This window comes from Euprymna scolopes, chromosome 16 (genome assembly GCF_053919585.1).
Source record: "Euprymna scolopes isolate OS-2025 chromosome 16, ASM5391958v1, whole genome shotgun sequence".
Taxonomy (NCBI): Eukaryota; Metazoa; Mollusca; class Cephalopoda; order Sepiida; family Sepiolidae; genus Euprymna; species Euprymna scolopes.
Genome location: NC_136497.1, coordinates 104,886,751 through 104,908,760, shown reverse-complemented (window position 1 = coordinate 104,908,760; position 22,010 = coordinate 104,886,751). Strand labels below are relative to the sequence as shown.

General features: G+C 29.2%; 1 protein-coding gene across 1 annotated transcript in view; it reads right to left on the bottom strand.

Annotated features, from left to right (window-relative positions):
- Nucleotides 1-21,564, bottom strand: part of LOC145296038 (peptidyl-prolyl cis-trans isomerase FKBP11-like) — a 792,198-nt gene extending 770,634 nt beyond the window's left edge. The window contains exon 1 of the mRNA XM_080142082.1: nucleotides 21,476-21,564. The gene's annotated coding sequence lies outside the window, so the exon portion shown is untranslated. The remainder of the gene's footprint in view (nucleotides 1-21,475) is intronic.
- Between the last annotated feature and the right edge of the window lie 446 nt (nucleotides 21,565-22,010).

Genomic DNA, 22,010 nt, shown 5'->3' with positions numbered 1-22,010 from the left:
ATAATAAAACGCATACAAAATATTTTGCATGATATAATAAAAATCATACAAAATATTGTGCATGATATAACAAAAATCATACAAAATATTGTGCATTGTATAATAAAACGCATACAAAATATTTTGCATGATATAATAAAAATCATACAAAATATTGTGCATGATATAATAAAAATCATACAAAATATTGTGCATGATATAATAAAAATCATACAAAATATTGTGCATGATATAATAAAACGCATACAAAATATTGTGCATGATATAATTAAAATCATACAAAATATTGTGCATTGTATAATAAAATGCATAACAAATATTTTGCATGATATAATAAAAACATACAAAATATTGTGCATGATATAATAAAAATCATACAAAATATTGTGCATGATATAATAAAAATCATACAAAATATTTTGCATGATATAATAAAAATCATACAAAATATTTTGTATGATATAATAAAACGCATACAAAATATTTTGCATGATATAATAAAAATCATACAAAATATTTTGCATGATATAATAAAACGAATACAAACTATTTTGCATGATATAATAAAAATCATACAAAATATTGTGCATGATATAATAAAAATCATACAAAATATTTTGTATGATATAATAAAACGCATACAAAATATTTTGCATGATATAATAAAAATCATACAAAATATTGTGCATGATATAATAAAAATCATACAAAATATTGTGCATTGTATAATAAAACGCATACAAAATATTTTGCATGATATAATAAAAATCATACAAAATATTGTGCATGATATAATAAAAATCATACAAAATATTGTGCATGATATAATAAAAATCATACAAAATATTGTGCATTGTATAATAAAATGCATACAAAATATTTTGCATGATATAATAAAACGCATACAAAATATTTTGCATGATATAATAAAACGCATACAAAATATTTTGTATGATATAATAAAACTCATACAAAATATTGTGCATTATATAATAAAACTCATACAAAATATTGTGCATGATATAATACAAATCATACAAAATATTGTGCATGATATAATAAAAATCATACAAAATATTTTGCATGATATAATAAAACGCATACAAAATATTGTGCATGATATAATAAAAATCATACACAATATTTTGTATGATATAATAAAAATCATACAAAATATTTTGCATGATATAATAAAACGCATACAAAATATTTTGTATGATATAATAAAAATCATACAAAATATTGTGCATGATATAATAAAACGCATACAAAATATTTTGTATGATATAATAAAACGCATACAAAATATTGTGCATGATATAATAAAACGCATACAAAATATTTTGTATGATATAATAAAAATAATACAAAATATTTTGTATGATATAATAAAAATCATACAAAATATTGTGCATGATATAATAAAACGCATACAAAATATTTTGCATGGAATAATAAAAATCATACAAAATATTGTGCATGATATAATAAAACGCATACAAAATATTTTGCATGACATAATAAAACGCATACAAAATATTTGGAATGATATAATACAAATCATACAAAATATTGTGCATGATATAATAAAAATCATACAAAATATTGTGCATGATATAATAAAAATCATACAAAATATTGTTAATGATATAATAAAACTCATACAAAATATTGTGCATGATATAATAAAAATCATACAAAATATTGTTCATGATATAATAAAACGCATACAAAATATTGTGCATGATATAATAAAAATCATACAAAATATTGTGCATGGTATAATAAAAATCATACAAAATATTGTTCATGATATAATAAAACGCATACAAAATATTGTGCATGATATAATAAAAATCATACAAAATATTGTGCATGATATAATAAAAATCATACAAAATATTGTGCATGATATAATAAAAATCATACAAAATATTGTGCATGATATAATAAAAATCATACAAAATAGTGTGCATTATATAATAAAAATCATACAAAATATTGTGCATGATATAATAAAACGCATACAAAATATTGTTCATGATATAATAAAACTCATACAAAATATTGTGTATGATATAATAAAACATATACAAAATATTTTGTATGACATAATAAAACGCATACAAAATATTTTGTATGATATAATAAAACGCATACAAAATATTTTGTATGATATATAAAAAATCATACAAAATATTGTGTATTATATAATAAAAATCATAATATTTTGTATCATATAATACAACGCATTCAAAATATTGTGTATGATATAATAAAACGCATACAAAATATGGTGCATGATATAATAAAACGCATACAAAATATTGTGCATGATATAATAAACGCATATAAAATATTTTGTATGATATGATAAAACTCATACCAAATATTTTGTATTATATAATAAAACGCATACAAAATATTTTGTATGATATAATAAAAATCATACAAAATATTGTGTATCATATAATAAAAATCATAATATGTTGTATGATATAATAAAACGCATACAAAATATTGTGTATTATATAATAAAACTCACAAAAAACATTGTGCATGATATAATAAAAATCATAATATTTTTTATGATATAATAAAGATCATAATATTTTGTATGATATAATAAAACGCATACAAAATATGTTGTATGATATAATAAAACTCATACAAAACATTGTGTATGACATACTGAAAATCATAATATTTTGTATGATATAATAAAACGCATACAAAATATTTTGTATGATATAATGAAAATCATACAAAATATTTTGTATCATATATTAAAAGTCATACAAAATATTTTGTATCATATAATAAAAATCATACAAAATATTTTGTATGATATAATAAAAATCATAATATTGTGCATGATATAATAAAATCATACAAAATATTTTGTATGATATAATAAAAATCATAATATTTTGCATGATATAATAAAAATCTTACAAAATATTTTGTATGATATAATAAAAATCTTAATATTGTGCATGATATAATACAACCCATACAAAATATTTTGTATGATATAATATAACGCATACAAAATATTGTGCAGGATATAATAAAAAGCATACAAAATATTTTGTATGATATAATAAAACGCTTACAAAATATTATGTAAAATATTTTGTATGATATAATAAAACTAATACAAAATATTGTGTAGGATATAATAAAACTCATACAAAATATTGTGAATGATATAATACAAATAATACAAAATATTTTGTATTATATAATAAAACGCATACAAAAACTTTTGTATGATATAATAAAACTCATACAAAGTATTGTGTATTATATAATAAATCTCATACAAAATATTTTGTATGATATAATAAAACTCATACAAAATATTTTGTATGATATAATAAAACGCATACAAAATATTTTGTATGATATAATAAAAATAATACAAAATATTTTGTATGATATAATAAAACTCATACAAAATATTGTGTATGATATAATAAAACGCATACAAAATATTTTTTATGATATAATAAAACGCATACTAAATATAGTGCATGATATAATAAAACTCATACAAAATATTTTGTATGATATAATAAAACTCATACAAAATAATTTGTATTATATAATAAAACGCATACAAAATTTTGTGTATGATATAATAAAACTCATACAAAACATTGTGCATGACATAATAAAAATCATAATATTTTGTATGATATAATAAAAATCATAATATTGTGTATGATAAATAAAACGCATACAAAATAATTTGTATGATATAATAAAACTCATACAAAACATTGTGTATTACATAATAAAAATCATAATATGTTGTATGATATAATAAAACTCATACAAAATATTGTGTATGACATAATAAAAATCATAATATTATGATATAATTAAATCATGCAAAATATTTTGTATGATATAATAAAACTCATACAAAACATTGTGTATTACATAATAAAAATCATAATATGTTGTATGATATAATAAAACTCATACAAAATATTGTGTATGACATAATAAAAATCATAATATTATGATATAATAAAATCATACAAAATATTTTATTCATGACTATATGATTACTTGAATAAATGAATTTAAAAAAAATTTACAGTTTTCAATGATTGTGATGTTACTTAAAATTCCGAATAATCTTAATATCTAACCTATAAAGTAAGGCCAGTCTGTGTGTCTACTCTTTATTTTAATAGCATTTGCGGATGGGTAAAAAACGAAAAGAATAACTAAGCCATTTACTGACAATTTCTCAGTATCTTGACTTTGATAACATTTATTTGTTAAAAATGGTTTAGTTATTTTTTTTTTTCGTTTTTTACCCATCCGCAAATGCTATTAAAAAAAAGAAAGTCGATAAAAAAGTAATTTAAAAAGAAATTAAAACAAATGTCAGCATACCCATCCGCAAATGCTATTAAAAAAAAGTCGATAAAAGTCGTCATTTAAGAAATTTAAAAACAAATGTCTGTAAAAGTGAGGCATTATTAATAAATGTTTAGTAATTTTTCTTAGTGAGGCATTGTTAATAAATGATTAGTAATTTTTCTTTTAATATTCATAAAGAGTATAACTTTTTTTCAAAATATTGTGACGGATAATCGTTTAGTTACTACGACAACGTTAGTAAATAAAAAAGTGTTACGTGCGCTTGCGTCAGGAAGGGAGCGACGCGTGTTTTTTTATGCTGGTCGCTATGGAACTCAACGCCCAAGGAGTACCCCGAATTTTTATTATAAAAAGAAAAGATGAATGCTTTATATGAACACTGTAAATAGTTAGGTAAAAGTAGAGAAAAGTTAGATTTTTTTTTCAAGAGACTGTACAAATTATTTTTTTGGTCAACAGAAAATAAACAGAAAAAATACTCCCATCATTAATTAATTCTACAAAAAAATAAATAAAATGTTGGTTTAGTGTTTAAACATTTGGACAACGCTCGGTTGAATTCGGTCACCACGATGGCCGGTCGAACCCTAAACTAATTGGAATCCGATGTGTATGTGGGAGGGAGTAAATTCTGCATGAGTACCATTCTTTTTAATTTTATCTTTTGTTCAATTTTTGTGTGGGCTTTTAGCGATTGCAAACTAACAAATTTAACCAAAATGCAAAAAATTCAACAAATTTAACCAAAATGCAAAAAATTCAACAATTTTGCTCAGCTTCTAATACAGATCCTAGTAAATCAATCTCTCTTACTAGAACACTCAAGGGAAGGACGGAACAAAATTATTGCCAGTATGTTAGGGAGAGGTTCTATTTTTTTTTTTTTTTTACAATATTTTAAGCAGATTTGACACTCAGTTACCAGATTTTTATAGGTTGCTCGTAAACTTACGATAAAACTTGCGAAGTACGCGCTGGATTATTGTAAAAATGGAATTAAATTTTAATTTTTTTTTAATTGTGCTTCTCCCAAATAAATATAATCAAGAGAATAGCATTCAACGGTTGTACTTTATATATATAAAACACGAAATATTAAAAAATATATATATTAACGAAAGAGAAATAATTCCATTTTTAAACAAAAAAAAGTCAATGTGGTATATAAAAGTTCCGTTTAGTGATGTCATGTGATGGCACGCGGTGTGAAATAATTGTCCCCAAATAAAAAAATGGCCCATCCGTACAAAGAAAACCACCTATCTATTATCGAAAAATTAAGTATAATGTTATAATTAAAAAGAGATATATAGAAACACGCATGGGTACAGTAAACATATTATACCAAAATGTGGAAGCCATCCGTCCAGTGGTTATTTAGACTATTAATTACGAACGAACCAAGAGTTACATTTATATATATATATATATATATATATATATATATATATATATATATATATATATATATATATATATATATATATATACTAGCAAAAGTACCCGTTGTAGACTGGGTTCAAAAACAGCCTACAGAAAATGGACTCTGATTTATGAAAGTATGAAAGGAAGGGCTTCGAATTTTGGGGTATCAAAACCAAAGCAAAATATGATGAAAGTAAAAATAAAATAGATAAACCCCATAATTTATTATACCATACCTGTTCACACTGAAACACTTATCACAATATTCTGTGGATCTATATTAAAACACCTTGTTAAACTTTGTGACATATTTCCATTCTATGGAGGCCAGGCACGAACGCAGACCCCACAATTTTATTATACCATCCCTATTAAAGTTAAAACATACTTATCAAGGTATTCTTATGTACATTTATATCAAAAACGTTTTTTCTTTTTTAATTTTTACATTTTTTATTTCCATACTTTGTGGATCAGGCGCGAACACAGACCCCACAATTTTAATGAACCACTGTTCTGCCAGATCAAACATACCCATTCCTGTGTCTCGATAATCTTCTATCATTATATCTAATCAGTTTTTAAAATAGTCAACCATATAAGAGCCTATTCGTGACCAGACAAACACACACATACACATAGACATTCAGCTTTATATTATATTATATATATATATATATATATATATATATATATATATATATATATATATATATATATATATATATATATACTATTTTGCTTAGCACGAAGATAGAAGCTTTTTTCTCACAGACAGAAGTCCTCTTCCTGTTACTCATTAATACACAAAAAAATGTTTGTAATTGATTCATTATTTAATTGTTAGTTATTCAATTAACTAGATTCGCCCAAGCATTGCATTTGTTCCAAATTACAGAATAAACAAGGGGAGGGATGAAATATTAGAGAGTAAACAAAAGAATGGACAGAGAAAAAAAAAGAAGAGAGGACGAATCATTGATAGTATGAGCATGCTTAGATGACTCATGCATAAAATGAGTTTTACCGCAAATTTTCGACACGATCACCAGGTAAATAAAGCAGTCAGAATATTAAAAGTACTATTCGAAAGGCTAAGTATTTTTTTCTATTTTTACTTTATTTTGTTAACAAGCATGAGTAAGGAAAAAAATCAGGTTTCTCTTAAATAATTTCCGTGACTAAAATAAGAATTTACTAAAAAGTAATGAGTTTCTTCGTTAACAAAGCAGCCATTTTAATATTTAGTTGATAGTCATGTGACGATCCAATATTGTTATCACCTAAAATATGTCACAATGAACGACTCCTGTTTAACGAATAGAATGATGATGCTGATGATCCTAAGTTAACTACTAGTAACAACAGAACATTATAATGACGGAAGAACCAAGTGGCCAATCGGGTTGGATTAAAGATCAAGCAAACTATAACGGCCTAAAATAAAAGTAACCGTTATTCTGGGCACTCTTTAGTCAGTTGCTGTTAAGGTCCAGTCCAGTCCAGATTTGTTACTCCGTTATCAAAACGTAGGAAAAAAAAGAATTGAAACCGTGAATTTCTGAACATGAATAAAACTGAGATAGAATCGGTGATGGCAATATTTTACGAGCTTACATCCTGCATAAGAACTTCCCCAAGAAAATGTTTATATGTGTTCCTTGAATGGAAGTTTGCTAAAAAAAGATTGAGTTATAACGACTTTTGTGAAGACAAAAACACAACAATAACTCAGTAACAGCAATTACGTCTTGTTTAAAGGTAAGATTTTATTCGTGTTAAATATAAACCAATGAAGTGAGGCGTAACAAATTGTGTATTACGATTTTAGTACCTTCAATCTTGTCCTAGGAGCAAAAGATCTTATGTTAGTTCTTGATTGAAAAAAATACGGAAATTTCAGTAAAACAAAAATTACACTTTGATTATAATCATTCTTGTTTCAAAACGGAAAGAAATTAATTTCATAATTGGAAATTTGTTAAGTCATATAGATATTTTATCGACTGTTGAAAATACCCGGGAATAGCGATTGAAATTAAATCACCGTTTGAAAATGTTGTGCTCAAGGAATCGGAGGCTACCTTAAGAGCCAAATCAAGGAAATAAAATAAAACAATAAATCAAAGAAAAAAAACGGAGGCAAGATATGACTGAATTATTTTATTTGAATTTAAAACAAAACAAAAAAAGGACAGATAAATTAAGACATTTCTTGAATGAATCAACTTTATTGCGTTCATAGCATCTATATTACATGCACCCTCTTAAAAACACTTCCAACCGCTTCAATTTTCTGTTGTTGCTTGACTTTGCAATTTAAAATATATTTAACTCTTATATCATATTTTTTCAAATAACGAAAACAAAAATGATTGTGTTAACATTTTTATAACCAAATTATCGTCTTTGTTATTTCTTTAGTTAGACAGTGTCATGCGAACTCTGCTATATTTCTAACACAATACAGGAATTAAAGAAAAAGAATAATCGAACGGCGGTTAAACTAAACTTACACTCTGCACCTATAAATTATAAAACCACTTCTAAGCTTATAGACATCATTTCTAAGTTGAAACTGTTATAACTTATATGTTATTGAAGTTTTGACGATGACGGATTTCGAAACGTTGTCTAGCGCATGCTCCTGCCGATGACACTTTTGATATATGGATTATTTCTAACTTAATATCCGTGAATATTAAGAAATATTACTCCCCCAAGGAGGATGTAACAGTAAAAAAATAACTGCCTCATAACCGTTTTGGAATTTGAAAGAAACTTGGAACTAGTTAAACTGTTGAAAAGGAAGTTATTCTTAGCTTTAAAATTATTATGAAATCAGTTTTAGAAGCAATTTACATCCAATCTAATAATATAAAGGAAAGATTCGCACGTGCGTGTGAATGTTCAGCTAAAAGTAAAAACAAAGTACAAAAAGCTAGGATATTCTTATTCAGCATTGTCTTTTTTAATGTTATCATATAGTCATTTGAAAAAAGGCTGCAATATTCTTATTCAGAATTGTCTTTTTTAATGTTATCATATAGTCATTTGAAAAAAGGCTGCGATATTCTTATTCAGCATTGTCTTTTTTAATGTTATCATATAGTCATTTGAAAAAAGGCTGCGATATTCTTATTCAGCATTGTCTTTTTTAATGTTATCATATAGTCATTTGAAAAAAGGCTGCAATATTCTTATTCAGAATTGTCTTTTTTAATGTTATCATATAGTCATTTGAAAAAAGGCTGCAATATTCTTATTCAGCATTGTCTTTTTTAATGTTATCATATAGTCATTTGAAAAAAGGCTGCGATATTCTTATTCAGAATTGTCTTTTTTAATGTTATCACATAGTCATTTGAAAAAAGGCTGCGATATTCTTATTCAGCATTGTCTTTTTTAATGTTATCATATAGTCATTTGAAAAAAGACTGCGATATTCTTATTCAGCATTGTCTTTTTTAATGTTATCACATAGTCATTTGAAAAAAGGCTGCAATATTCTTATTCAGAATTGTCTTTTTTAATGTTATCATATAGTCATTTGAAAAAAGGCTGCGATATTCCTATTAAGCATATATATCGAAAAATTGACTATAAACAGTAATTCCTTCACCTTCAGCGGGGCACTTTTCTACAAGAAGAGGTCTTTTTCGCCCATATTTTCGAAAGTCATCCCCTCTTTTTGATTGGCTAGCCTTAATTTAAACTACGTCACTTCCGGTTTGGCGATGGACACAACAGCAAAGATGTCACTTCTTTTTTCCCTTTTTTTCTTATGTTCTTTTCCTCCTTCGAGGTACAGGTTCGAGTCTGCCTGCTTATTACCACTTTTTTTCCTCGACGCACACCTTCAAACACCCGTGCAACGCTGGGTACCCAGGCTAGTATATATATATATATATATATATATATATATATATATATATATATATATAGAGAGAGAGAGAGAGAGAGAGATAGATACATACGTAAACAAGTATCTGTTTGATTGCAATGCTGAGTGATAAAGGGAAGAGAAGAAACTCTCAGCTATCCGGGAGCAAAACTTTAAATCTGACAACTCAAGTGAATTTCTTATATAATTGTTTTTGATTATTTTTAATACAGTAAAATAGCTTGAGAATAGTTTTTAAAGAAATATGTTACACACACACACACACTATTTAACCACTTCTATTTTGTTTTTGGGCCCGGGTAACGCCAGATAACCCTGCTAGTAATTTTCTAACTACTTATCAAACATTAGATATATTTCATAATAATAATTCAATTTAATTTCAAGTAAATTGATAATTCAATTTAATTTTTAAAATCCCAATTTTACTAAAATATAATAATTTGCTAAAAGTAAACTTTCTCAAAAGTATGCCTCAAATGACAGGCAAATACCCCAGACAAGCTAGTAATGAAATAATTATATTTTAGACACTTTTTATATAAAATTCTTTAAAAATAAAATACTTATGGAATTTAATTTTTATATATCATTTTGATGTATAAAAATAAAATTCCATAAGTACAAATACAATTTTTCTATCAAATATTAAAACACACACACACACACACACACACACACACACACACACACACACACATTTTTTTCTTTAATATATCATTTATTCTGTTTCTTTAAAACTTTCTTATGACTTGGTGTCAGTTTTTAACTCGATAACGATCTTTAATTCTTCAGAGTTGTTTTGGAAAAAAGTGCAAGGTCAACCTTTTCTAATGGATACTAACCATAGCAAAAGAAACAAAAAGCAAAACTGACAGCATTGCCATGTACAAACATCAATAAGTGTATGTATAAATTTGACATAAAATTTCAATTCAAGTTGTATGTTAAAAATAGATTAAAATTAAATTAAAAAGAACAAAATAGTACTATCCAAAATTTGAGTGAAATGATGCACGCTATTTCATTGGTTCATATAGTACACAGTTTGTATTAGTTAGATCTATTGTATTTCAGATTTTAAAATTGGATTCATTTTTATTTAAAAGCAGAAAAACTGCAACACTCTTGAAAATAAAATAGTTCCAATCAAGAGAAGTAGCTATTTTTATGTCGGCGTATGAAAATTCAATTCCGTTTTTACCTCACAATTCTATTTTCTTCAATTCTTGACTACACTTTACTACCAATTTCTCAACACAAAAAAGCGAGGTGAGTGCGTTAGAATGTAAGAAAGCACAACTCAACATTTATAACAATTGCTTCACCTATCTCTTCTCTACACAGCTTCTCACCTATTGCACATTCATCGTTTTTCGTCCACTGTAAAGGTTCGTGTGTATTGGTACGGAATGAAATTCATGTTGATACTATAGTACAGACGTTTGTCACATCTGATTTATCAAACATTGCAATTCATCGAAGACAATTGCAGGATGAAAAGTAACAATCAGCTGAAAAATGCAGAACCAAGCACGCTTCGTTGGTTTAATGAGGTTTAACACAAAGAGCGATTCCAAACGTATTACCAATATTCCTAAAAGAAAATGACCATAGATATCAACATCTGAAACGGAACTCATTCTCTAAAAGAATTAGAAGCCAAAGAAGAGGCTTACAAATTGAACCTAGAGATATTCAATGCTGACGGATATTATTTAAAAAGACTAGTTAAAAAAATTCAATGCACAACTTTTAATCACGATGATATGGAAAATATGTCATCATTATAGTTAGCTTTCTTCATTTGAGAATGACGTGTTTTTATATCAGTTGACGATACATCTTCAGCAATCGGTTCAACAATGGCTTTGTTACTGTCAGGCTGATGCATAGTTCTGTTAAGTTCTAGGAGGTTCACTTTCCCAGGTATTATCTTCTTCTTTTTAAGAAGGGGTTAGTTTATTTCATTAAAAATAAACAAACCTGGTAGGAGCATCTACGTGAAATTGCCGACAGGGATGCTCAGGCATTTTTTGTAAGTTCACTTTTAAAAAACCAAAACTAACCTTGTATATGACTCCTGGAGAGGAGGTAAATAAAACGTCCTACTAAAATTTGGTGAAATTGTATGCAGTAATTTTGGAGCCTAATAATAATTATTTACTCACATAAAATTTTCACATGAGTTATTATCAGTGATTGCTCACTTGTGATAAAAACTATACAATTTCAAGAGACAATGGACACCCCTGTTAGGGTAACTGCATGTAATTGTAAGGCATAGATTGCACAATCCTCAACCACACCTCTCCTGAATCAGCACTGTTTGTGTTCAGTGGCAAGAATAGGCCCAAAACTGACTAGAAACAATGCCAAGAGAAGTGGAGAGCACATACATCACCTGAAATTCCCAAATGATCACCCATTTTAGTAGTGGCCGGGCTTGATGTTGCTTAACTTCAGTGAACTGACAGAAATCATTGTCAAATGTTAAAAAAATTGTTCTGTAGAAGTCAAATGCAGACATACAGTGACAAAAAAGGAAAAAAAAAGGACTGAAACACACAGAACAAAGATGTGTTCAAACAAAGGAGAGAAGAAATAATAATAATAATAATAATAATAATAATAATGATAATAATAATAATAATGATAATAATAATAATAATGATAATAATAATGATAATAATAATAATAATGATGATAATAATAATAATGATAATAATAATAATAATGATAATAATAATGATGATGATGATGGTGACAGAAGATATAATTCCTGAATGGAGCATGCATGGAAGAACGATACTCTGTCATAATGATATTTCAAAGGACACTGCAGTTGATAACTATTGGCCCATCACCTGCAATTTCCATTGATGTGGAAATTGCAGGAAGGCATTTTGGCAGATGAGATTGACAAATATCTGGAGCAGCAATAGATCTTACCGGAGGAACAAATACTTCAAGATTGTAAGAGAAGATTCACTAATCTATGCATGTCATATATAGATTACCACAAAGCATATGATCTGGTTCATCATTGCTGGACTAAGGAATGCCTGGAAATATTTGGAATAGTGGTGAATGTATGAGATTTCTTGGAAAGAAACATGAAACAATGGAAAGTGTCATTAATATCAAATGGAGAAGATCTTGGAGAAGTTCATGTGAAGAAAGGGATTTGTCACCATTGTTATTTGTGTTGAGTATGGTACTCTTGTCGCCCATATTATGAAAGGTAAATGCGTGTTATATGTGGGAAAGAAGGAGTACCGAGTAAATCATTTATTATTTATGGGTGACTTAAAGTTGTATGCAAAGAACAAATCCCAGCTAAATATGCTTGTAAGAACTGTTCAAATGTTGAGTAATGACATAGCTATGGAATTTGGCATTGCAATCGAAAATAGGAAAAATTGTTGAAAGTAAAGGAATAAAACTTTTGCATGGAGAAATGACAAAAAAAGTTGAAGAAGGATACTCCTACTTGGAAATGAAGGAATTAGATAAAATAAAAGAAGCTACAATGAAAGAAATAATAAGAAAAGAATACAAGAGAAGACTACAGTTGGTGCTTAGGTCAGGATTGAATGGGAGATGCAAAATATCCACAATAAAACACATGGGCAGTAGCTATATTGCGATATGTGGCACGTATGAAAAGAAAATGAACTGATATGGATAGGAAGACAAGGAAAGCGTTGTCAACGAATGGAGCTCTTCGCTCAAAGAATGATGTCAATAGGTTATATGTGAAAAGAAAAAATAGAGGATTAATAAGTGTAAAACGATGTGTAAAAGAAGAAGAAAATAGCCTGAAAGTTTATGTCTCCAATTGTAAGGAAAAGCTTATAAAGGGCGTGTCAAAATTTGAAAAATTACAAGAGAGTGAACTAGTAAAAAGTAATTTAAGGCAATAAATAAACAAAAAATTAAAGACAAATGGGTTGAGAAGAAAATGTATGGCCATTTTAGTAGAGATCTACCATGCAGTGGACAAGGGAAAAAACCTGGCGATGGTTGTCAAAATGCGACTTGAAGGTTGGAACAGAATCCCTAATGTGTGCTGAGCAGGAGTAAGCGCCCAGGACAAATTATATGAAGTATCACACTCGTAAAATGGCTGAAAGTCCTCTATGTTGACTGTGTGGACAGAAAAGCGAAAATATACAACACTTTATCAGTAGTTGTGAGAAGTTAGCTCACAAGCTCAATATTATGAGAAAGGTCCATTGGGATATACGCAAGAAAAAAGGGTTGGAATGCAGTGAAAAATGATACGAGCATGTTTCAGGGTTAGGGTGTTGGAGAGTGATAATATGAAATTATTGTTGGATATGAATATCTAATACGATAATGTGATTGAAACAAGTGAATTGAGAAAATTGGGATCCATTGCGATGCTGGGAACTGCCAGAATCTTGTGGAAAGTGCTGGAAGACTGAGAAAAAAAGATGCTGATAACCTATGTCCATTTGTTATGATCCGCCTATCAGTATAAAATCGGCAATACGAACATCAGACACAAAATATGAATAATAATAATAATAATAATAATAATAATAATAATAATAATAATAATAATAATAATTGTTTTCAGTGAACAATCTCTGATTATGACTCCTTGTGGGTACAAAGAAAAAAAAAATTATTATTTTTACTTGGGAGTTACCTCTTATCAAGATTCGAAAGTAGCTCGAGGATGACGATTAATGAATGTAAGATAATAGTGTAGTAATCGTTAATTGTTAATTAATTGGGTAGAATTTGATTATTTATGGAGATGGGTCAATAAGAACAATATTATCATTATAATTATTTACTCACTAAGAGTTTTCACACGAATCATTATCAGTGACTGATTATTGCCAATAACAAGCGGCGTTCCCATAGAATCTGTGTAACAACAAGTCTCCTCATATTTTTCTAAATTTTATCTATTTTAGCCTAAATATAGCTAGTTCTAATCACATCCTCATGAGCAACTGTCAGTATCATTTCCATTTTTCTATTCAAGTGTCCTATTTGTAGTCATATCCAAGTATTTTCTTGCTATTCTTATTAATTGTCCATGTAGTTGTTTCTCTGTTCTTCTCTTTTTGTTTCTAGTTTCGCTGCTATTTGTATTATTTATTTTGTTGGTGATCACCCTTTCTAGGTTCTGGGTTATGTATCTTTCCAAATTTCTTTTGTGTCTTCAATAGAATCTTTTATACTTCAGTCTCTCCCTATTCTATTTTTCACATAGAATCTATCAATATAATCTTTCGGATATAGTGCATAAGCATTAGTGTCCTAATTTTCTGTTCCAAATGCCTAAGTGATTCTTTTGATCAGATTATGAAAGTTCCAGAGTATTTCTTAATGATACTGCTCAGTCATTTTTTCCTTTTATTAGATTTCTACTATATAATTTCGTATCTTAGAGTTTTCTTGATCTTCTTTTTTTCACCCTTCTCTTTTATTTCTGTAGAGTTTATGGTGTTTGCTTTCAGAACTCCCAAATATTTATAGTTATTATATTCGCCAAGTACCGTTATCTGCTCTTTGTTATGCATTTCTATAAGCTTTGTTGCCTTTGTTTTTTTCCTTTTTCATCTCTAGCAGAACACACTTTTCCATTCCAGTTGGTGATTCTGCTTGTGTTTATCAACTTTTTCAGTTCCGTTTTATATTTTTTGCAAATAGCTTCAAGTTGTCCATATACATGAGGTGGTTTATTCTTTGTTTTGTGTCTGTAAAATCAAAATGCAACAAAAAAATTCATCCGAGTAATGCCGAGTGACCTTTCCTAAGTAAATGCATTTGAGTAAACAATCAGTTGAAATTTGGTTCAGAAAAAGTAGAGTAACAGTCAGCCATAGTCGGCTGAGTTAGGCATTGTAAAGCTATTAATCTTGAGTGAACACGTTTTACTGAGCTCAGATTGAAAAAGTTGTTTCACATCAATCGTCGATTAAGTTGAAGATGTAACAAATTGAATTTAATCTAGAAAAAAATAATAAATTCGTCTTCATAGGAATGAAACTCAATGAAGAATGATATATTATCCTATAAAGTCTTGCTGTATTCTTGAGTTGTGTGTACTGTAAATAACAAGTAAATACCTAGAAGGCTGAGAGTACATCAGCCAACACTTAAATATAAGCGTATTAATATGAAGAAAACAGTTTGAAATAACTAATAATGAAAAGTCTTATATCTAAAATATTGTTCGTCCAAAAGACACTATTGTTTGTACCGATTGTTGTAATCATTTGTTCTATGTAACTTGTATAGCCCCCCCCCCCCACTTCATACGTAATGCTCGCTTAAAGGTTTGGATTTCATATATCAGTATCTGCAATTCTTACACAATAGTCCAGTCGTACACAATTGAAAATATAGATCACCTTGTGCATAAATGCACAGTTGTTCCATTGTTAGTCGTTCAGGCTGTCGGTTGAATCCGAAGGCAGGGTAGCTCAGTGAATAGTTAGTTTGTTGGCGATATGGAAGCCCAAAAGGAACAAAAGGGAATAAAAGTGCATTTTGGACGAAACAGTGAAGCCCCGAATCTAACAGATTTCGTTTAATACTGAGAATAGACTCCAACTGTGACAAAAGTTTAAAACTGTGTAATGCCTTGCAGCAGGGAAAAACTGTTGAAAAGATGTTGTAAGGATCCTTAATGTGCATTGCCATGTAGATAGGAAAATGTGACAAGCCAACATATCTAATCTACAATAAATGCACTTTATTAAAAATTAGTTTGTTATACATACATATGCGTATAGAGAGAGATACTAAAGCTCTAATTGATAAAAAATATCACCGATTGTAAAGATCCAAATCTCTCAATATGGATCCTACAAAAACAATAAATCCTTATAACAAAAACAAACCTCCAATACTCGAAACTTGTTTGATTTGCTGCCAACACACACACACACACACACACACACACACACACACACACACACACACACACACACACACACACACGCATCAGAGAGCATTAAAGAATATTAAAGGATTCTTTAAATAAAGACTTATCAAAATATAAGTAGCTTACAGAAAATTAAAAACAAGCTAAAATAAATATAGGTATATATGAGTTTATTTGTCAGTTCAATAAGTAAAAGACCATTATTAATTAATATCCCAATCCTACTAAATAAAGCAAAATTACTCGTATCCCACTGAATTAGAAATTAAATTAATTCTTCTAGCCAGAAAACCCCTTCTCTATTTCGATAATAACCTCTGGATCAGAAAAGACATTCCTAAAAATTTCATTATTATGTCGGAAGCTTCTAACTCGGCCCAGGTCATGGATCTGCAAAAGTTGAGATTCAAATTCAAGAGTAGAGATTTTTAGACGGTACACTATTCATAATGAAAGCCAGACCTAGATTATACAATAGAATTATCAATGAACTAGAAGAGTTGTTTGGGAATTTTGGCTTGCTATAACCATCAACAAGGAGACAAAAATCTCAAATTTCCTGGATGTAACTCTAAACCTAAATGAAGGCACTTATAGCCCTTATACAAACATAATCTCTTATAAACTCTCTAACAATCCTAGATCGGTCATTAAGATATCACCCTATCTGTTTCAGCATGAACACAAGCAAGATAAACATAAAAATAGTATCACTTCCAATAATAACAAAGAACTGCCACAAAATATAGGTAAACCCTCGTAAAAGAATTAGAAGAAAGAAAAATACCGGGTTTTTGTTATTTTTATTTTTAATGCTGATTTTTGTACCCACCCCCCTGCTATCACGCCATCCCTATTAGTTTCTATCTCAGGTTCCTTTTTAAATTATACTACTTGGTTTCTATATCTGCCCTTAAACACTGTTCCTGTGGCTCCCAGATATATCTTCTTAGTGTTGTCGGTTAAACTGACCTAACAAAGTTGGAAATTGAAATTATAAAAATAGCCAGGAAAACCTTAATCAGATATAACGGTGAATTGTGGACTAGACAAGATAGAGAGGGCCATTTTGACATCACAATGGTGCCCAAAAAGAGGAATACAACTGCATTAAGTGATTGGGTTAGGGAACTTAACAGAGATAATGAAAATTTTGAATTAAAATGGTCAGTAGTGGACAGGGTAGGAAGTACAGGCCGGGAAATCAAAAATGTGCAATTTATGTTTATTGGAAGCTTTCTACATAGTGAATGCCAAAGAGGAAATTTTGAATACAGGACTAGATGCCATACATGGATGCCTACACAGGAATAGATTTCTGCTATCACACCTTAAATGTAACTGAGGTATAACATTTTACAACATTAAGGATCATCGGATGCTAGGATTAAATTTTAATGTAGAGTTAAATAGCTACAAATCTTATAATCTAAATGAAGGATCCAAATCTAACATGCGAATATAGTTTCTATTATTCTAAACCGGGTAAGAAATATAAATAAAGTATAAAGCTCATCTAAAAACGAAATTTTTCTCCATAACGGTGAGCATTTTTGTATTCAGTTGTAGCAGTATTGACGGTGACATAAGTGATACCCTCTTCAAATCAATAAAACAACTTAGCAATTAAACTAGTTTTATTAAAAATTAAATTAGCAATTTTGGGGCTGAAAATTAATTTAATTGATTTTGTCATCTGACATCTTAAGTTGGTAGAATCCATGCTGATTTACTTATTCTTTTACTTTACTCCCTGTTCTAAATGTCTTTTACCCATAAATGCAGGAGTAGACATCTTCTCATCGGAGTGAAACACATTTGTAGCTATTGGGTGGTTTTGCTGCCAGAATAATAATTAGAGGATATGTACTATCTCATTTAGATACCCAAGAATACAACACACGAACTATAAGACATATAAGTGATTAATAACAGATGTGGGTTAAACCCATGGGTAAAAAACAATTTTTTAAGATTAAAAACATAATTTATATCCTTAATTCGTTAAATAAGCCATCGTAGTGCTTTCTGGATCTGTCTGATTAAATTAATTATTAAATCATAGACGCCTTCTTGTAATCAATGAACCGAAAACATCAAACGGCCTGAATTATCTCCCTTTAGCTGTTATAGGAAATAAAAATCGACCCAGTTTCCAACAATTAACTAGTAGCAATTAACAACATAATTGGATTATCTCCCTTTAGAAACGATATGAAAACATATTCAAGTAGAATGACAATAAATTTTAAACATTATATAATAATAAATAGATTAGAATACCTCACCGGAAATGTTATACAAGGATTTACAGCCTTTTTATTTATTCTCATATTCAATTAAACTTCAAACCTAAAACAGTCTAAAATCTAAGTATTATAATAACGATAGTCTTGCCCCTAATACGAAACTAAAATTAACTGTAACATTATTGCACGGTTGTTACGGCCATACCATAAATATAGAAATAAAAATTTAAAAATTCTTTTATAAAAAAATTAATTATTGGGAAATAAAGAAACAGCGAGATCTAATTTAGGAACGAATGGGATATATAAAATTTTTTTTTAAATGGCTTAGGGTTTTCTGTGAAAACTTCTCATGGTGCGGTTCTTAAATAAAGATATGAAAATTAGGCGATATATGTGGACCCGATCTCATTCCAGTTGTGCTATTAAAAAGTGCTCAGCCAAAGTAGCTCCAGTTCTCTCCAAACTCTACAACAAATGCCTTAATGAATCTTGCTTTCCAGGCTGATGGAAAACTGCTTCTGTGGTACCAGTATTCAAGAATTCTGGCGAAAGAACTGACCCATTAAATTATCATCCCATTAGCCTTCTCCCACTTTTTGCCAAAATATTTGAGACCTTAATAAACCATGCTCTAGTCCATCACCTTACAGATGCTAAACTTCTGACTGACCAACAATATGGATTTAAACAAGCCCGTTTCACATCCTAACTGTAATCTCTGAACGTATATACCATTCACTGGACAAAGCAGGGGAGGGTAGAGCGGTAGCTCTAGATATATCTAAGACTTTGGCAGGGTATGGCATGAGGATCTCCTCAGGAAAATAAGATCATACGGTATCACTGGTACAATACTTATAATTAAATCCTTCTTAGATAAGAGAAAAATTCGGGTTGTCCTCGACGGTTGTACATCGAAACAATATGATATAAATGCGGGAGTGCCCCAGGGGTCTATCCTTGGACCTCTACTGTTCCTGATATTCATAAATGACCTCCCCTACAAAATTGCCTCTGAGATGGGTATATATGCTGATGACACCAGACTCTATAACAGGCACGACAGGAAAACAAATGAACACATATCTAAAGAAATGGCAGAAACACTAGAGGATAACCTCCAATCTGTAGTGGAATTGGGACAAATTGGATGATCACATTCAATGCCGCCAAGACTAAACTAGTTTCAATCAGTAATTACAAGAAACCTTCTCTGCCACCTATAGCAATGGCCAGTGACTCTTTATCCGAGAGTACATCTTTCAAACTCCTTGGCCTAACGTTCACAGGAAACATGAGTTGGAACAATTACATTGAAGGCATTGCCAGGGCCGCTGCAAGGAATGTGGGCCCTCTCTCTACCGTGTTAGAAAACTACTAACACCCGAAAGTATCCTGTACCTCTATAAGGCAACCATTCGCCCATGTATGGAGTATTGCTGTCATATTTGGGCTGGTGCATCTGCTACTAGTTTCTCGCTCCTTGACAAGGTTCAAAAGAGAGTCGCAAATCTGATAGGCCCTGAACTGGCATCTAAGCTTCAGCCTCTGTCCCATCGACGAAACGTTGCATCCGTCTGCCTGTTCTACAAGTATTTTAATGGTGAATGCTCTGACGAACTGCAAGCACTTGTGCCCCCACGACGTGAACAGCCTCGACAAACCCGACAGGTTGCTAAATCCCACCCCACACTGTAGAGGTCCCTAGATGCGCCTTGTTTGGGGTAAAAATGTAATTAAAAAATAAAATATTAATATTTAAATGAGCTTTTCCATATCTATAACAAAGGTAAATGTTTTTCACATGCTTTTCCCGTTAACGGAATTTTTTTTTCTTTTCAAAAAGTGCTCTATTGTCAAAAGTGTGTTTATTCATAAAGTCTGAAGAAATGCTGGTTTGGGAAAATTTTCAAACGATATAATGTTTGAAATTGTTCGACTGGACATGGAAACAATTGTAATGTAAAATGAAATACACTTTTTGTTGCCATCAACACCTTTTTTGAAGTCTTGATTTTGCTCTCACAATATATCAATGCTCAATTATGAAATATGATAATTCTGTAGCTTACTCCTTAAGTCAACTCTTTTTGGCTTAAAACTCATTGGTATATGAAAATTTACTGAATTACACGAACTCAGTATATTACATATATATATATATATATATATATATATATATATATATATATATATATATATATATATATATATATATAATGTATGTGTATTGTTGTCAATCTTCCAGACGAACAGAAGAAATGATAGGATAAGAAAAGAAAGACATTTGTTCATTCCCTATGACTTCTAACTACTGTTGATCCGAATCGTGCATAACAAGATTTACCACTAGAATTGCATCAAATATGAATCTTTTGGTTTCATCAAACTAGTTTCTCTGAAAGGTAGACAAAAATGAGTCAATGGCTTTTATTTCTGGGTTTTTTTTAAATTTATTTAATCTTTGTAATTAATATTCCTTTTGGGATTGTAATGATTTTGTAGTATTTTTGAAATTCGAAAGAAAATAAGGAAAAGGCAAAGTAAGATTTGACTCACCGTGTAATGAACAAACACTTGATCGCCATTATCTGCCACTTGCTCACACTCATCGGGTTTGTACTGAAGAAAGAAAATGAAGACAAATGACAATTTTTACAAAAATCAAATAATAGAATCAAACTCCATATAATAAAAGTGAAGATGTACGCTTTTGGGTGTATTTTGAGTTTTTTTTTTCTTACTAATGTGTCAGGACATATCTTGGCCTAAAGACACTCGATAATAACGGTTAATGGGATGGATGAAGTTGAAATAATGATGAATATTATAAAAAGATTGAAAATAATGAATAAACAAAGCATTTGTTTATATTAGATTTGAAGATGACCATGCTGTAGTCTGCAGAGAGCAGTCTCTTAGTAAAAATGTGTAATGCAGTTATATACTAAGATGATGGCATATACCTTAATAATTCTATCCAAAAAATGTTTTTAATTGCAGTGAATACAAAATCCATTGAGACTATAGTATACGTGTGTGTCATATAAACTGGGTATGTTGATGCAAATTTTCCATTATAATAGGATATGAA